At 35.4% G+C, this 11,861-nt stretch overlaps 1 protein-coding gene and 1 pseudogene across 1 annotated transcript in view; both read left to right on the top strand.

The window, feature by feature from the left end:
- The first annotated feature begins 3,635 nt into the window (after positions 1 to 3,635).
- Positions 3,636 to 5,162, top strand: LOC149792390 (uncharacterized; annotated as a pseudogene).
- A 2,618-nt stretch (positions 5,163 to 7,780) lies between these two features.
- The window catches only part of LOC149792389 (EGF-like domain-containing protein 2), a 110,429-nt gene continuing 106,348 nt past the window's right edge, over positions 7,781 to 11,861 (top strand). Inside the window, exon 1 of the mRNA XM_089970971.1 lies at positions 7,781 to 7,850. The gene's annotated coding sequence lies outside the window, so the exon portion shown is untranslated. The remainder of the gene's footprint in view (positions 7,851 to 11,861) is intronic.

Raw genomic sequence — 11,861 nt, 5'->3', positions numbered from 1 at the left:
TGCCCTTTTAATGGGACTGCAGCAAGGATATACAAAATACATGTGTTTCTTATGCGAGTGGGATAGCCGAGCAAGGGAAATGCACTACATGAGGAAGGAATGGACTCACGGGCAGAATGTAGCCATTGGAGAGAAGAATATCCAACACCCAGCTCTGGTTGAGGCTCAGAAAATCTTGCTACCACCCCTTCACATCAAACTAGGTTTGATGAAGAACTTCGTGAAAGCCATTGACCGGACTTTGCCAGCATTCCGATACCTGCATGAAAAATTCCCTCGACTCAGCGAAGCAAAGATTAAAGAGGGAGTTTTTGTGGGTCCTCAGATTCGAGAGCTTTTCAAAGATGACCGGTTCAACAACTTGCTGGAAGGTGACGCGAAACAAGCATGGAATGCTTTTCGCCTAGTTTCTACAAACTTCCTCGGAAATGTTAGGGCAGAAAACTATAAGGAACTAGTAGAAGACATGTTGATGAAGTATAAGAAACTTGGCTGCAATATGTCTCTAAAGATTCACTTCCTTCATTCCCATTTGGATTTCTTTCCTAGCAACTGTGGTATTGTTAGTGATGAACACGGCGAACGTTTTCATCAAGATATCGCAACAATGGAACAAAGATACCAGGGAAAATGGTCCACTACAATGCTGGCTGACTACTGCTGGACACTCCTCAGAGATGCTCCCGAACAGCTGTACAAGAGACAGGCGAAGAAATCTAAGATGTAGTCAATGACTTGATTTTTTATAGGTAGGCTATTACAGTTGACTTTTTACTATTGGAATGCATTTCGTTATGTAAACATTAATTTCTTGCAGATTACAAAAAAACTAGAGCCAATTTTGCAATTTGACTGTCATATTCGTGTTCAGCACATAAAAATTGATAAGAATTGACTAATTTTATTTCAGTAACATGACTTTTGTAAAAATTTGTTGTCCAGTGTATTCAGGCCCATTGCCTTGGTAGTCAATCACACTCGCTTTACTCTAGAAAGTCGGGTCGTTTCCGCAGCCAGTCATTCCGGCTTGGTGCTGGAATAAGCCTCTGCAGCCCTCGCGCATGGTAAATTAATACTCCTCTTTAATTAATTTAGCGCGTCATCTGTTATCTCTAGCTGCTGCTCGTCAAGCGCTGGTCGTGAGCCAGTCTATGGCTCAGGTTTTGACAAATGAATTCTAATATTTTGCAGTTTTCGGAATGGCTATCATTTGCCTGTTGGAACTGGTTTAAGAGATTCCTTCGCATATAGTACGACCCACGCGTCATATTCCCTCAGGATTATCGGACCTCTTCGGAGCATTCCGCTCAAGCATGCGATATCAGACATAGTGCTGCACCATGTCAAGCGTTCTACACATCGACAGGAATCTCTAAACAGCAAAACAAGCATTCTTTCTACACGCGTCATTCGTTATAGCTGTACATCCTATTCTTTAAAGTAATTTCATTTTGCTGTGTTGACGTGAAGCTTTATGCATAAAACCCCCAATAATCCACGTGGATTTTGCTATGTTGACATGAAAGCTTTAAACATGAAACTCCAAATAATCTACGTGGATTTTACTGTGTTGACGTTAAGCTTTATACGTAAAACCCCCAATAATCTAAGTGGATTTTACTCTGTTGAGGTTAAGCTTTATACATAAAGCCCCTAATAATCTACGTAGATTTTACTGTGTTGACTTTAAGCTTTGTACATAGAACACCCAATAACCTACGTGGATTTTACTCTGTTGACGTTCAGCTTTATATATAAAACCCCCAATAATCTAAGTGGATTTTAATCTGTTGACGTTAAAACGTTTTACATTTAAAAAAACAAAAACAATAATCCACGTAGATTTTACTATGTTAACGTGAAATCTTTATACATAAAACCCCCAATAATCTACGCGAATTTTACTGTGTTGACGTTAAGCTTTATTCATAAAACCTTTAATAATCTACGTGGATTTTACTGTGTTTGACGTTAAGCTTTATACATAAATCACTCAATAATCTACGTGGATTTTACTGTGCTGACGTTAAGTTTTATACATAAAGCCCCCAATAATCTACGTGGATTTTACTGTGTTGACGTTAAGCTTTATACATAAAGCACTCAATAATTTACGTGGATTTTACTGTGTTTGACGTTAAGCTTTATACATAAAGCCCCCAATAATCTACGTGGATTTTACTGTGTTGACGTTAAGCTTTACACATAAAGCCCCAATAATCTACGTGAATTTTACTGTGTTGACGTTAAGCTTTATACATAAAGCCCCCAATAATCTACGTGAATTTTACTGTGTTTGACGTTAAGCTTTATACATAAAGCACTCAATAATCTACGTGGATTTTACTGTGTTGACGTTAAACTTTATACATAAAGCCCCCAATAATCTACGTGAATTTTACTGTGTTTGACATTAAGCTTTATACATAAAGCACTCAATAATCTACGTGGATTTTACTGTGTTGACGTTAAGCTTTATGCATAAAGCCCCCTATAATCTACGTAGATTTTACTGTGCTGACGTTAAGCTTTATACATAAAGCACTTAATAATCTACGTGGATTTTACTGTGTTTGACGTTAAGCTTTATACATAAAGACACCAATAATCTACGTGGATTTTACTGTGTTGACGTTAAGCTTTATACATAAAGCCCCCAATAATCTATGCGGAATTTACTGTATTTGACGTTAAGCTTTATACATAAAGCACTCAATAATCTACGTGGATTTTACTGTGTTGACGTTAAGCTTTTATATATAAAATACCCAATAATCTACATGAATTTTACTCAGCTGTACTCACGCTAAGCGCATTACCTATACTTTTGCTTTGCTATCATTTCGAGGACCTTTTCAAATTACGGACCCCCTCCCCAACACTTGACATGATTATATGCAAGCCACGGTTCTCAACAACATATGTTCCCACAGTGCCATTGGCATGACACAATACACAAGAACACATTTTTCTCACCCATGCGACAGAGAAATCTACTTGTTTTGCTAACCTTACTTTTCTTGTCTCAGTCTAGTCATCTCAGACCAGTCGTCTTAGTCAAGGTGTCCACGCGCCACGGACTACTTTATCAAGGGACGTAACCATAGTTGTCTTATGCTTGGTCTGATGGAGTTATTTTCGGATCAAACAAACGCTAACACTTTGGGACATTTAATAAAATATGTTTTGGAGTAGAGAGAAAAAATAACTTACAAAAAGAAGATTTAGAAAGAAAACGATAAATATAAGACAAAAAGAAAATGGACTACAAGCTAGGAAACATTTTGACTCTTAGAGGTAGGAGAGCAAAAATCGTAAATGTTTACAACGGACTGGGTACGTATTCCATTTATACAGCATGCTTTATGGAAGATGGAAGTTTCGTAAAGTATGCAAAACATGAACAACTAATTTCAGAAAATTCACCACTGCACGAGTCAGATGCGCTTTCCATTCTTTTTGATGACTGGGAAACAAATGAAATGAATGTGCCTCTGAAACCGAACCAACTTTCGTAGGAGAAAATAGCAAAATCAGGAGTGGAAATAAAAAAAACCACTGAAACGGTCAAAGAGAGTAGATTTACAGAAGTGGACGAATAACTTGTCGCAAATTTTGTTTTAGAGTAAGAAAATATGAATACCAAACGCAAGACACTGGGACACATAAAACTACTAGAAGAATATCTTGAGAAAAACAACGAGACGCGCCCTATACATCAAGTGCCGGCACATGCCCTGAACATCATTCTCTCAAGAGATTTCCTTTCAATTCGTGAGAATGATGGAAGTGAATACGAGCCGACAACATTAAGAGGTAAAAAAAAGGGCATACATACTGACTGCTAACACACAATTGAATTTGAAGAATAATGTATGAGCAAATAAAATGATGCATAGCGCAACTGATATAAATTCAATTTGTTTGAAACAAAATGAATTTTTAAATAAGTGCAAGAATGAATACCTAATTACCCAAAAAATATTATGTAATGAACAATAATTGTAGTCATAGTTTTGAAAGGTAAATTACCGTATAAATTAAAGAACTTGACTGATGAAGCAAGTTAGGCCCTCGCCAACATGGATGACAAATGATAATAATAAAGAGAGAGAGAGAGAGAGAGAGAGAGAGAGAGAGAGAGAGAGAGAGAGATTTGTTACCCTATGTACATGGCTTTTTATAATTAATTATTATTTATTATTAGGTAGTTTTGAACGATAATTGAGACGAAACAGATACAATTGCAGCTTGGTTTATGGCCCTGGATTGTACCAAGCAAGAGAAGCCCTAAAAAGTAAACAGAAAGATTTGAAGAAGAAAGGAAAAGGAAACAAACCCAAAACTGCTGATGCCGTAACTGATGATGACATAAAAAAACTGTATGAATACTAGCTTTTGGGCCCCAGCACACCGTCAAGTTTACTGAACACTTTATGGTTTAATAATACTTTGCACTTTTGGGTACGGGGAGGGGGAGAAGGACACAGAAACATAAAGTGGGGAGACATGTCATTAAAGCAAGATTGCGAACTTAACCTAGAATATTTAGAGTTTAACGAGAGACAGACGAAGACGAGGACAGGAGATGACATAAAAAACACGAGAAATGAAAAGCCAAGAAAGTACGCTAACCCTCTATTTCCAGATAGATGTCTGGTAACTATCTACAAATGTTTCATGAACAAACGCCCAATTGATTTTTGTAACCCTGACCATCAATTTTACCTTGCCCCTGTAACGTACGTGCATGCACCTGGGCCAAATGAGCAATGCTTTTTACGTGCACCCGAAAGCTTAATTCGCTAATGAAAAAAATGGCGTTGAAAGTAAACTTGCCCGATTTGGCCTCTAAACGCATTACAAATTCTAGTGTGAGAAAATATCTAAGTCAGAAACTAATAGAAAGCAGTGTTCCAGACACTCAGGCTATACATATCACTGGCCACAAAAATCCCAACTCTCTCAACAACTTCAGAAAACTTAGTAATAGCCAGAAATGTGTTATGTCAAGTATCCTTTCTTCTAATTTTGTTAAACATCCCCATTGTGCCCCATTTGAATCAAACGTGTGTATGCAGTCTTTGAGGACAAATAATGCACTTACCAGCCAGAGGGAATCATTTATCAATCCACACGTTATTCCACAAATTTCCCTGTAGCAGATTCTTCCACTACTAGTAAAAACACTTGCCATATTTCCAAGACAGAGCATATAAATTTTCCAAGAAATCTTGAACTTGAAACTTCATCCCATGGTTATCAGCTAGGGTTTGTATTTGGAGGGTCTTTGATACAGGGTGGTCATTTTACAATCAATATTAAATACAACACAAGTAAGACACAAACATTTTCACCACCTCCAAAGAGAAGGAGAGTTATATACGATGGTGACTCTGATCTCTAATTATCCGTGAATAACCCAAACACGGACACTCATGATACATGTAACTTTTCGTTATAACAATAGAGGTGTGGGCCCAGTGTCGTTTCATTCTTTACAATATAATTTTCTAAATTGGAACTGATGAAAATGAAACATTTTCTTGTACTAAATATTAATTATATTTTGTTAATTTCATATAACATCCATATATTAAATGTGATAATACCTCAATACTATACAACATTTTATGTTGTTATTTTTTTTACTCGCTCATAGAAACGGTGTACTTCGGATTACACGGTCACGCCACATTCCTCGTTAACATATTTGTATAAATGCACCGCATGTAACCATTTGCGCGTGAACTGCATTGCACATGTCAGAAGTTAATTTTTAATTTAAAGGAAATTATTGGGTCTGAAAAAGTATTTACGTGGGGTTTGGGCCGAGACAAGGAAATCCCAGTCGCGGGTTTATATAATATATCTCCCCACGAGGCTCGCCCGAGTGGGAAGACTTATAATATAAACCCGCGACTGTGATTTCCTTGTCTCGGCCCAAACCCCAACATAGATTCTATATTTCCACAGCGCCAAATGCATGTCACAATACACGAGATCACATTTTCACCAAAGTGCCATTGTCATGTAAGAATAAACAGCAATACAATTTTTACCATAGAGCTCTTTACGTCCTAATAATTTAAGTCAATCACAATTATATTTACTTTGAAGCACCATGTCTGCTACTCTGCGCCGACCAGTAGCAACAAAATTAGTTCCAAACACGTGACCCCATTACTTGGTTGATTGTCATGACTTTCTGAGGTCAGTCTGATGTATCATTTTGAAATAATTTTAAAATAATTTTAAAATTCTTTCAAAAAAAGTGTCTTAAAATGTGTCTTTGGAGAGCATACAATTGCCCATGCAAATTCGAGCGCTTCCGTTGTCAAATCTTCATTTTCGGAGGTGCGTAGTTTTGCGCTTTATCAAGCTTTTTAATAGCGGAGGTAATTAAATCGTGCTTGTAGTCCGCAATACCATAATGCCTAAATAGAAGTGATTGGTTTAAAAAGACAATAAATTAATAAATAGATAAATAAATACAACGAAACTTGTGAAGTTTGCATGTCTGCGCGAGGAGTTATCCCCTTCAAACATATTTGCTTAAATTGAAATATCCCACGCAACAGCACCTTCATTGCTCCTGGTAGGTGGTCTACCGCCTATGGTATTTGCAAAATAATGATTCCAGAGTATTTGCGGCCGTAACGCTAGATGGGTTGGTGAGCTAGGGCGTAGGTGGGGGTGAGTGGGATGGGCAAAACATTTTAAAACAAACAACCTTTAACATCATACAGATAATAATAATAATAACAATAATAATAATAATAATAATGGTGATGATGATGATGATGATAATAATAAAAATGTAGAGACAAACGATTACACACACACACACACACACACACACACATATATATATATATATATAAAATTATATATTTATAACTGATATTTATATATCTATGCAACATATCAATTCTTTTATTAAAATTGTATACAATTTTATATAGTGTCTAGGTATTAGGGTCATTTGGATACAAAGTATCTAACCTATGAATCCACTAACTTTCTTTAATCAGTCTATTCATCTCTCCATTAACAATATCGATTGATATGGAGAAAAAAATAACGTACTTAGTGAATACTTGTATTGAAATGTATTGTAAAAGGTGAACTAATGATTCATACACTTCTTTTTATATGTAAGTGGTGATCATTCTTTCATTAGAAACTTATTGACACGTTTGTCCAACATATTGCATGCTACATTTTTTAGAAAGGTTATTAAAAAAAAAACAATAAAAGAACAACAATAGAAAAAACATTAGTCGACATGCAGTCAGTGTTATTACGTAGAGAAAGCAATTCTTTTGTAATGGAACTTCTAAAATAGGTACTTTCTCTTATATTCTCATGTGGTGTGGGGGTGGTCATTGCATACACAAACACACACACTCACACAAACACACACAGATACACGCATTGGATGGCGAACACAAAATAGCTTAGAAACAAATAACTCTTAAAAAAGAGAAAAGAAGTTAAGCATACGAGAATGAACGATATGGTAATCGGGGATATACCCAAATGTTAATTATCTATCCGAAATCTTTTAACAATGTATAGGAAAGGGTATCCTCGCTTTGTAACCAGAGGTGTCTAATTCGTTTGCCACATGTGCTGCTTGCATTAACATTTTCATGGAAAAAAGGAAACCAACATTCGCTTACTTAGACATTGTGAATCAGCTCCTGATGTTACATAGTCGCAAAATCGATTATTGATGTTTTAACCTGTGTCGTCTTCATTGTGGATTTATGAAGTACCATATTTCAGATGCGAGCTTACTTCATTTAACATTGAAACGGATTTAAGGTCAGACCTTTGCTTCAAAGGTAAGTTTAATGTTACATGTGATTTTTGAACAGGTTTCGCACAAATATATTTTAACAAATGGCAATGATAGAAGTATTCTTAGAAAATAATAATAATAATAATAATAATAATAATAATAATAATAAACAAAATAATAGTAATAATAATAATAATAATAATAATAATAATATGAGACATTTAATCCACTGAATTATATTCTCAAGTGTTCATAATTAGAGGGGTTTAGTCTAGTGTTGTATTACAGATATCACCGATTTTAACACATTGCCATGTATGGGAACATAAGAATCTTGTTCTTAATGCGAAGATTTGCGTTGTAAGAGTTCAGTAATAATGCATTTGGTGAAAAACTGTGAAAAATGCAGGTTTAGATTTTTTGGGTTGAGAGCCTTTTTTCAGCACATAATACATGGCGGCCAATGTATTTGGTGAACAAGAACTCGGGAAGATTCACTGACTCACGGGTGAAATACAGAAATAACCACAATAAACTGAACACTGAAACTCTTACATAATGTGATTGTAGTAATGAGCAGAAAAGTTATATAACGTATTTTCGCCTTGAAGGATCGCGGTTCGGAACGGCTCATCTCATTACTCGTCAATTATCCCCTTCCCTTAAACCGATCAACTACCATTCCAATTACCTCATATCGCTACTCTCAGATCTCACCCATTTCAATGTAGAATCAAACTCAAATACTAAAAATCATTATGATCATGATGCATGTCCCATTGTCTATAGATAATTTCTCTACATTGGACATATTTGAAGAACAAAACTCTCAGACAACTCTTGGACACGCTTAATCAACCAGATCTTTAAATCCATACTGCACACTTGATCAATGAAATATTCGGATACGGCCTCTAATTAATTATTTTGATACAATACCCACACATACTATTATTGGATACACTTCGTCAACTAAATCTTAGGATTACACTTCCTATATTAGATACACTTGATCAACTAAATCTTGGGATACACTTTCTATATTAGATATACTTCGTCAACTAAATCTTGTGATACACTTTGTATATTAGATATGTTTTGTCAACTGAATCTTCGAATACGCATTCTTTATTAGACACACTAAGTCAACTAAATTTTTGGATACACTTTCTATACTGGATACACTTAGTCAACCAAATTTTCAGATACACTTTCTGTATTAGAAATGCTTAGTCAACTAAATCTTCGAATACACATTCTTTATTAGATACACTAAGTCAACTAAATTTTCGAATACACTTTCTATACTGGATACACTTAGTCAACCAAATTTTCGGATACACTTTCTATATTAGATACACTTCGTCAACTAAATCTTGGGATACACTTTCTATATTGTATATACTTCGTCAACTAAATCTTCGGATACACTTTCTATATTAGATACACTGGATCAACTAAATCTTGGGATACACTTTTTTATTAGATATACTTCGTGAACTAAATCTTGTGATACACTTTGTATATTAGATATGCTTAGTCAACTAAATCTAGGGATACACTTTCTATACTGGATACACATAGTCAACTAGGTCTATTTCATTTTTCATCTTGTTCTGCTCATTCTCTCTGTTTCTCCGCATTAAGACGTATAGATCTTAATATTGCTTTGGTGGTCTAAGTGGTTAGTGCGTCGGCATCGGATGCGGGAGTTTCCAGGTTCGAACCCCAGCCGAGTCATAAAAAAGTATGAAAATGGTACTTGCAGCTGCACTGTTTGGCGCTCAGCATTAAGAAGTTAGTGTAAGGACTGGTCGGCCTGGTGTCAGGATAATGTGATTGGGTGGTGCATGATGATACATGTATGCGGCATGATGCCCCAATGCTAGATATCACTTTAATATGTGGCATACTGCATACATCAAAGCGATACCACTGGAAAATTATGAAAAGCTGCGTGAAAAAAATCACAAATCACAGATCTTAATTTGTGTCAAATGTAGAGAATTTATCAGGAAACGTCTAAATTCGAACTCCAAACAGCAATATGCCGACTTAAAGTAATAGCATGTTTATAAATAGATTTCTACACGAATGGCGGAATTTTTCAATGACTGAACATACATGACCTGTTCTATGTGTTGCCCATAGTCTATTGTATACCTGTAATACTCAACGACAAACATTATACATTTGTAAGAAGAAAAAAAGAAGAATAAAAGAACCGTCCAAAAAAACAAAAACAATCTCCCATAAATAAATAAATAACACAAACAAGCAAAAGAACAAAACAGTCCTTTGATTAATATAGTAATACAATTGTTTAAGTATCACTTTTAACCCTCATAATAATTGTGTTTAAAAACGATGGATAGTTCGGGCTCTGATTAGTGTTGTTTGCAAACCGAAATTAAACGACAATCGAAAACAGGATACAACTGCTACCAAACTGCAAGCCGGCCAGGGTCACACACTAACGTTTGAATATAGAAATAAATAAATTAAGAAGTAAAATCCTTACAAGTGAACTCACAATCATAAAAATCGTTTGTTCAAATAAATGTGGATAATTTCTGTGTACTAGACACGTGTTATTATTTAAATCTTCAAAATGGAGATAACCACGCCCACCGAAAATGCATACCATTTTCTGTAAGACTGAAATATTCTTCAGAAAACGTTATAATTTTTGAAGGCAATACTTTACCAGACAAAAACATTATGGCTGTTGTAAAGGGAACATGTAATGTGATGGAATCTATGTAATTTCCAGACCTAATAGTTAGGCCACAGCAGAACACCGGGTTATGCACAGGCCGCTTATAGTGCCGGTTAAGATTGTTTTAGCAGTCTACTAGTTAAATAACTTTGAATTAACAACAATAAACTGATAGATGTTGTAGGTAGGTAGATTTTAGTAATGTGTCACTTATGATAACATTGACTTTGAGAATGCCATATTGTATAGAAATTGTATGACTACGTGATATGGCACAATTACATCATTTCTTTCTTCCTTCAGTAGATACTTTTATCAATAAAAAAATTTCTCAACATCTGTATTCGCTGTATTCACTGTTTTTAGCACTTAAACATCAGTATTTACTGATGCACCGTTCCAATTCATAAATGACTTTGATTTGTTTTATAAAATTTCAAATAATTTTCTCTCCAAAAATGCTAAAATCCTTTTACAGTTTACTTTCCCTGTCAAATTTATTTTAATTCTGTTCTGTGTAAATACAGCGACAATGAATCTGGTCCCACATTGGAATACAAATAATCAAATTGTAATGCACAATCAATATTCTCTTTAAAATCAATTATATTAAGACCAAAATGGACATGTGTTTTCGCACGGAATGTGCAGATGTCCGTAATACTGGGGAAGTTGGATAAGCTAGGTATAGGAAGAACATCGATGCATGCCATAGATTAACTTTGCAGGTTAATGTTGTATACCAGCAACCTACACCACGAGCATTTTGGTACTGCTGATTTTCTTTAGTAGTTGTTTATCACTTGATTGTTTTTTGAATCTGATAAAATCAGATATCACTGTCCTAGGTGAGGATCTGACAGCGACCGCTTAGGGGTAATGTTCTAGTGACCTATGTTATTATCATAATCGCTAATTTATCAGCCAATCAGATGAAGTATTATAACTTTGCATTTAAGAGACTGAGCAGTGTGGCTGAAGCGCGTCAATGTGTTCCGAACGATTCAAGTCACTTTCAGGTATTTCTGAAGCTGCATTTCCATTAGTTAATTCAAAGGTCACCAGAATAGGAGCGCTAAGCGGTCGCTGACAGATCTTCACCAGTGGAGATCTGATTGTACTCAGATTGAGCGTTTTGATAAATTACTTTAAAGCAGATCATATGGGATTACCAACAGGTACAAAGTTAGTGTTTATGCTTATAAACCTACTTTAATTTTACCGAATCGGATGTCTTTCATTTTGAAACATATATTCTGAACAAGATAAAAACAATGGCAGGAGAAAATTTTCATACTGTAGGGAACGATGATAGGAAAGATAAATAGCCACTGA

The sequence above is a fragment of the Sinohyriopsis cumingii genome, chromosome 9 (genome assembly GCF_028554795.1).
Source record: "Sinohyriopsis cumingii isolate HCF-2022 chromosome 9, ASM2855479v2, whole genome shotgun sequence".
In the NCBI taxonomy this organism is placed as follows: Eukaryota; Metazoa; Mollusca; class Bivalvia; order Unionida; family Unionidae; genus Sinohyriopsis; species Sinohyriopsis cumingii.
The sequence above is the reverse complement of the archived record's forward strand: the minus strand, read 5'-3'. Positions and strand labels throughout refer to the sequence as shown.